We start from the raw sequence: 7,434 nt of genomic DNA, 5'->3' as shown, positions 1-7,434 counted from the left end.
AAACTGCCTTGCTGCTGCTCCCCCCGGGTTCCTGTAGATGTGCTGCTCTGTTCCATGCTCTCTCACTCCCAGCAGGCAGAATTCCCTCTGGACCAAAAGAGTTCAGAGTTTTGAGAGCTCCCTCCACCTGCTGTGGCAGCTCCAGCACACTCCTCACCTCTTCTGCAGAGCCATCCCACGTGGTGATCCTGCATTCCCCCACACTCCCTGTCCGTGCTGTAATTCCCTGCTGGCACCCAACTTCAGGGCTACTGCTACCCAAAAAACCTCTTGGTTGCAAAAAAGGCTTGGGATAGGAAAATACAGAGCTGGTGGCCCTTCCTTCTCCTTGGCCATGTCCTTGTCCAGGTGCCAAACCTCTCGGTACCCTGCATCTCCTCAGCATGCTCCCCCAGCCTGCACTCCTCTGGAAGGTGTGTTCAGGTTAGCACAGAAAGGAAACAGCCAGAAAAAAGACATGTTCCACCCTAGGCTTCTTTGGAACACTTCAGTGGGTCTCCAACATGTGGCATTCACATTCTCTGAACAGAGAGACATAATTCTCTCTCTCTGTTTTTTCCTGGAGAAGCACAGAGATCAAAACAGTTCTCATTTGCTGCTCCTGTGTTTTGGAACATGTAAAATGTGTTAGAAGATTATTTACCTGAAGGAATTTGCTTGACTGGATTCTGGTGTGAGTGTTTTGTTTTCTTGACCAATCTCTGCAAGCTGTGTCCTGACAATCAGTCAGGAGACAGTCACGAGATTTTGTTCCGTTGAGTTCTTGTGCAGTTTCAGTTTAGATGCAGTGTAATATAGTACAGAATAATATAGTATAATAAAGTAATTAATTAGCCTTCTGATATAATTGAGTCCTCCTCATCATTCTCCCTGCCTGTTGGGTGAAATTTCACCAATACCTACATCTCCAAGGCTTCTCCAAGAACAGGATGGAAAGGGCTCTTCCCTCCTTCCAGGGGTTGTTCTCTTGCTGCCTCTTAAAGCAAAGTAATTTGGTCATGCCAGCAGTTCTGCATAGCAGGGCTCTGTCAGGGCTTTATCCTTCTGCAGAGACAGCTGAACATTTTCCATCAAAATTATTTTCAGCCAAATCTGATCTTCATCAACACAGAAAACTGTGTATATCTTGGGGGAGGGGTGATTTTTTGGGAATCTCATTATGCAAATTAGCATTAAAAAAATAAAAGAAGGAAAAAAGAAATCTCACTTTTGGTTTTGAAAAACAAAACAAACAAAAAAAAGCCCTGGCAAATCTTGCAGAAACTCATCAGCAAAAATATTTGCTGTGAGTCTGTAGAAATCGCTGCTGTGAATGTGCATTGCCCTGAATGCTCCGGGGAAGGGGTGCAGACCCAGGTGCTGACAAGCCCTAATAGACATGTTTGTTTCCTTCATGTTTCCTTCGTTTGTTTGCTTGAGGCGCCCTGGGGCTGTCCTGGAGGCAGAGGATACACGGAGATAACACGCAGATTCATTAGTGTCCCTGCTCATTAGCTGAGACCTCTGTGTCACTGATGTGGCTCCTCCAATTTGTGCAGGGGGTGAGGAGCAGACCCACTGCCCACCCAGTCCGTGGCACAAAGCTGTCACTGAGTCCTCCAGGGCAGCTCCTGCCACCTCTGCCCACCCTGCCAGCCCTTCCAGGGGCTCAGGGTCCCTCTCTGACCCTGGCAGGATGTGTGCCAGGGCAGTGCTGAGCCATGGGGTGCTCCTGCTCCAGGTCAGATGCCAATGTAGGGGATTTGGTGCTGGGATGGGGAGGAGTGAGAGGCTGAGCATTAAATTGGGGACAGGAGTCGGGCTCCCTGGCTTTAGGAAATACAGCACCAGATGTTATTTCATTCTTGCCAGGCAAAGCCTTCAATCTGCTGCCCTCCAGAAGAAACCAATCCTCCTAATCAGAGGTGTCTGTTTGCAGGGATTAAGTGAAGATCAGGCCGTCTGAGGACCTTACTCCCTTTCCTGAAGAGGTCCTGGTTATTTAAAGAACTCTAATTTGCTGTCCTCATTAGCAGGGGCTGCGTGGTACTGGGCAGAGCCTGCTGTGCTGCTGGGGCTGCTCTGAGGGGCATTTCCTTGCCAGCCCAGGGCTGGCCCCTCTTGGGGCCTGTGGCAGGGAAGGGGCTCCTCTGTGCTGCTGCTGGATCCCCTCCAAAACTTCAGGGAGACTGCATCTCCTGTCGCAGCAGGATAGCCCCAAACACCTTTTCCCATTCAGTTTTTCTGTCACTGAGCTGTGACCCAAAGGGCAGTGAAGGGCTGGCTCTTCCTGTGCTGCAGAGACTTTGAGCTCCCCACTGATGCCAAAACTGCCAGGACTGGGTACCCGTGGTTAAATATGCTCCTGGCATGCCCCTGGGAAGTCAAGGCTTTCCTGCAGTGTGTGCTGCTGCCTTTTAGTCAGCCCTGTGTCACCTTGAGGAGCACTGGGCTAAACCCCCAGCTCCCGACATCTCCCCTCTCCAGGAACACTCCTGCAGCTGCAGATGGACATCACAGGGTATCCTGAGCTGGAAGGGTCCCTGCAGCCCAGCTCCTGCAAGGTGCAGGGAACTCCCTCATGCCGTGTCCTCTGCAGCAGCCCCTCCTCACCTCGCTCCCCCATGGCACGGAGTTTGTAAATCAATGACTCAGTACTGACACCTTCTGCACTGGGCTGCAGGGCCGGGCTCGCTCTGCCCAGAGCTGAGAAACCCAGAGGCACCTCCTGTCCTGTTCATCAGGATGCTCTGGTCAGATTCCCTTTGTCCAGGGCACAGAGTACAGAAGAGAAGTTCATGGGGACAGAAGTTCATGGGGAAGAGGGGTATCGGATTTGCAAGGTGCCCCGACTTGCAAGGGAGAAATTTGCAAGGGAGAAATGATGCATTTGACTCTATTGATATTAGAAGGTTAATTAATTACTTTATTATATTATTACCATAATTTATTATAGTAATAATAATTACTATATTAATTACCTTATTACTACGAATTACTATTAGTAATTACTTTATTATATTATTACTATATTATACTATACCATATTACACTACATTTAAACTGAAACTGCACAAGCACTCAACCAGATCTCGTGATTGTTTGATTGACTGGACACAGCTTGCAGAGATTGGTTAAGAAAACAAAACACTCACACTAGAATTTAATTACTAATTTCTGTCAGGTAAACAATTTTCTACAATGCATTCCACTTGTGCACAAACACAGGCGCAGCAATTGAGATAAGAATTGTTTTTTCTTTCCCTGAGGTTCTTTGCTGCAATTCCCAGAAAATACCCTTGGGAAGTTGTGCCTTGCTTTTCTCTGTGAAGAGAAATGTGGCCACAGAGGGGTCCTGCCTTTCCTGCTGCTGGGAGCACTGGGGGTGCAGTGATGCTGTGCTGGATGTGGTCCTTGCTGTGCCTCAGGAGATGGAGTGAGACCTGTGGGACAGGGACACCCACAGCCCCACGGTCCACAAGCCTGGCAGGACAAGGGGGAAGGGTTTCAGACTGAAAGGGGGGAAGTTTAGGTGACATCACAGAAGGAATTGTTCCCTGTGAGTGTGGGGAAGCCCTGGCACAGGGTGCCCAGACGAGCTGTGGCTGCCCCATCCCTTGCTGGACGGGGCTTGGAGTAGCCTGGGACAGTGGAAGGTGTCCCTGCCCATGGCAGGCGTGGGATGGGATGGACTTTAAGGTCCCTTCTGGCCCAGATAATTCTGTGATTCTGTGATTCACCTCCTGCAGCTTGATCTGTGCCACAGTGTGGTTAAAGATTAACCCTTTGAGGATCATTTGCTGTCCCTTCGTTCCACACCATCAGCCCTTCCTTCAGCCACGGGTTCTGCTGTCACGAGACGCTCCTCTGCAGGTCTCAGCAGGATTTTCTGGAAGACTTTTCTGACTGTCACCTCTCTGTGCACATGGCACTTCACCTCCTGGTCAATGGCAAGTGTGGCTCTGCTTTTATGGCAGGGACATCCCAAGGAGCATTGCACTGCAACAGCCAGAGGAATTTTCTTATCCCTCCAGGCCCTCCTCCCACTGACTCTTTGGACTTTTTTGGGTCAGAGAGTGTTGGACATGCATCTTCAGTGGACAGAAGCACAGCCAGGGTGACTGATCAGTGCTGGAGATGGTGCTGCTCTGAGTGGGAGGGGGACTGGAGGCTTCTAGAGAGCCCTTCCTAACAGCACAGGAACCATGAAAGCTGTGAAGCAGAAGGAAAGAAACACTGGTGAGAAGGACCATAGTGTTCAGGCTATTTTCTAGTGCTTCAAACAAAGACACCAAAGAACCAGAACAGTCTGAAATCCATGCAGGACGAGGAATGGACACATCCAGCACCCAGCTCTCTCCTCCCAGCTGATAGATGGGATTGCTGTGCATTCCCTTCCTTTAGCAGCACCTGGCACTGGGGCCTGGGAGGGCTGGAGGGGTTCAGAGCTGGTCTCACTCAGCAGGGCAGGTGAGCAGAAATGGCTTCTGTGGCATAATTCCTGCAAGACTTTATTTTCCCCTGTGTGTAAATGATTAATGGAGGATATTGTGGAAGCAGATGTACAGTTACCACAGTGACTTGGATGAGTGGCAGGCAAGGCTTGTGCACATGGTGAGTGCTGAAGTGAGGAGCTTTGTGCATGCTGTAGTTATTTCAGCCTTCATAAGATTCTGGTTAATTATTAACACCATAAGTCCTAACCTGGGGGAGTATTTTAAGTGAGGATGAGTTCATAATGAATCCCTTTCAATTTTCTGTCCCTATTGCTTTCCCTCCCTGGATACCATTATAACTTTATCTCCCTAAAATCTCCCCATTATCTCACTTTCCACTACAGTAACCTATTACCATCTTTAATTTTTAAAAAGGATAATAACACAGAAGAAAATGTGAGCATGGGGATTATTCACAGTCACTCACCTACAGTGGCATTTCCTTGCTCTTTTCCCTGGTGTTTTCTTCCAGTTTCCAGGACTTTTACAGAAGCTGTGTCCCAGGAGAGGGAATCTGGATTTTACTTTTGACTCCCTGAAGTGACTTTGCATGTGCTGGGAAAGAAGCAGAGGGGTAGGATTAATTTGAAAGACATAAAATAAAAAAAAAAAAAAAAAAAAAAAGAGCTACCCCTGCCCCTCTGCTCTGCTGCCTGGTGCTGCTACAGGCAAGAGGCAGGGCCTGGTCTCACAGCTCCCCATGGTGAGCCAGCAGGTCCCAGGGAACTGGGACATTCCCAGATCTCAGTGACAAGCCCAGACCTCACTTCCTTCCAGTAAGGAGGGATCTTCCATCTGATGCCTTGGAGGGGCTCCCTGAAACAGAGGCCAGACAAGATTAAGAGAATAAAGTGGGTTTTTATTAAGGGCCTTCAACAGATATACCCTGTGCAGCGAAAGCCTCCCAGAGGCTGCACCCAAGATGCACAATGGGCATGAGTTTTTCAGACAATTATCAGTTTGGTCCATTTACATATCAGGGGTTAATTCTCCAATTGCAGTTTCAGATAATGAAGTAATTTACTCCCAGTTTGCTCCCCCCAATTCACTTTTGTTTGTACTTTTTGGGGCCTGAGGCAGAGGGTGTCCTTGGTTCTCAGGCCTGGAGGGCCTGACCAAATGTGAGGACAATAACTGACACTCTATATAGAGTTCAGTGTTATACACTGATTCAGTACAGGATCTGAAAAATATAAAAGCTAAACCCTAAGGCACCACATCCTGCAGCACCAGTGTCCCTTACTGTGCCCAGGCAGCTCTGGGGGCCGGGCTGGGCTGCAGCTGCCCCTGCACAGGGCTGAGGAGAAGCTCTGCTGGACGCCCTTGGGGTGGGGGGTCACCCTGGAGCTTCCCCCAGCCCTGGAGCTCACAGGGAATGCTGTGCTGGGCAGGAGTCAGTGCAGGCACTGGCTTTAGGATGGGGTTCTGAGGCAGGGACAAGCAGTGCTTCCTTCTCAAGGGCACCCCAGGGCTGGAACCCTTCCTTCCCCCCTGGGGTCACCAGGGCTGGACACATCCATGGTGCCAGTGAGAGGGAAGTCAGCAGAAACCTTTCTCTGCTCCCACACCTCCACACCATCGCTAACCTGACACAGCTCCCACTGGCCTTTCCCTGCCTCAGCCCCTCCACCTCGTCCCTCTCCTCGCTCTGTGACTGCTCTCACCCCACTCTCCCCAGGGACCTGCTCCTCACCAAGCCCTCTCACAGCCTGCCAGGCCAGCTGCACACAAGGAAAGGGCCTCTGTGCCTCCTCTTCCTCCATCAAGCTCCTCAACCTTGCCCACCCTGTACCCCCTGATGGTCCTGTTGGCCTCTGCCTGGGGAGGCTGGGTCCGTTCTGAGGGCACCTTCTGCTCCTCGTGCACTCACAAACCCCATTGATGACTCCAGCTGATGCTTTTATCTGCAGCAGATGCTTTTATCTGGAAGCAGTGCTCAGACTGGTCTCCCAAACCCATTAAATGAAGGTTGAGAGGGAGAAGTGAAGGGCATGTTGGCTGGTCATGAGTGGAGGGATCTGGGAGTGCTGCCAGCAGCAGAGGGGCTGGCAGGAAGGCCGGGCAGAGTCAGGGTGAGACAGATGGCTCAGGAGCTCCAGCCTCCTGGTTTATCTTGCTCACAAACCTCAGTGCTGCCTACCTTCCTCCCCAGAACACAGCCTGTGGCCTGCAGGACAGGGTGAGGCCAAGGTGGGGTGGAGGGAGCTTTGAGGGACTGAGGGCAGCAGTGGCTCACACTGCACCATGTCTGCCTTGCTTGGAACACTGGGAAACCCTCACTGTGTGATGAAATAAAAAAGGCTTGAAAAAGGGGCTGCTCACCCCAATCCCAGCCAGGGCTGTGTGCTCAGCAGGTGAGTGTGTCCTGAACCCACCTGGGGACCCAGCCCTGCATTTGCTTTTTGCCTGTGGACTCCCTGAGCTGAGAACAGCAGCCACCTGTGCCATTACACCCATGGTCCTGCTCCACAAGCCCCAGTCTGTCCAGAAAATGGTGTCCTGCTGTCCCCACACCTTCCCCTCATAGCTGTGAGAACACTGGAGCTCCTCAGAGTGCCACATGTGTGGTGTGGCCTGGCTGCTCTGGGTGACAGTGGCCAGAAAGTGCCAGAGCCCTGCAGGGGCAGGTGCAGGACACCCTCTCTGTCAGGACACCTTCCTCCGTGTCAGGACACCTCCCTTTATGTCAGGACACCTTCCTCTGTGTCAGGACACCTTCCTCCATGTCAGGACATCTCCCTTTATGTCAGGACACCCCCCTCTGTGTCAGGACATCTCCCTCTTTGTCAGGACACCCCCCTCCATGGCAGGACACCCCCCTCTGTGTCATGACACCTTCCTCTGTGTCAGGACATCTCCTCTGTGTCATGACACCTTCCTCTGTGTCAGGACACCCCCCTCCATGTCAGGACATCTCCCTTTATGTCAGGACACCTCCCTCAGTGTCAGGACACCTCCC

General features: G+C 51.2%; 1 long non-coding RNA gene across 2 annotated transcripts; it reads right to left on the bottom strand.

The window, feature by feature from the left end:
- Positions 1–2,576: 2,576 nt before the first annotated feature.
- On the bottom strand, positions 2,577–6,583 carry LOC135285894 (uncharacterized). Of its 2 annotated transcripts, none has more exons than XR_010350524.1 (4): positions 6,346–6,583; positions 5,238–5,291; positions 4,903–5,030; positions 2,577–4,191 (listed from the first exon to the last, which is right to left on the bottom strand). It is a non-coding gene; the product is annotated as an uncharacterized LOC135285894 (long non-coding RNA). The 2 variants fall into 2 exon arrangements; XR_010350523.1 differs by lacking the exon at positions 6,346–6,583 and adding an exon at positions 5,719–5,786.
- Between the last annotated feature and the right edge of the window lie 851 nt (positions 6,584–7,434).

Source organism: Passer domesticus, chromosome 24 (assembly GCF_036417665.1).
Source record: "Passer domesticus isolate bPasDom1 chromosome 24, bPasDom1.hap1, whole genome shotgun sequence".
NCBI lineage: Eukaryota > Metazoa > Chordata > Aves > Passeriformes > Passeridae > Passer > Passer domesticus.
The sequence above is the reverse complement of the archived record's forward strand: the minus strand, read 5'-3'. Positions and strand labels throughout refer to the sequence as shown.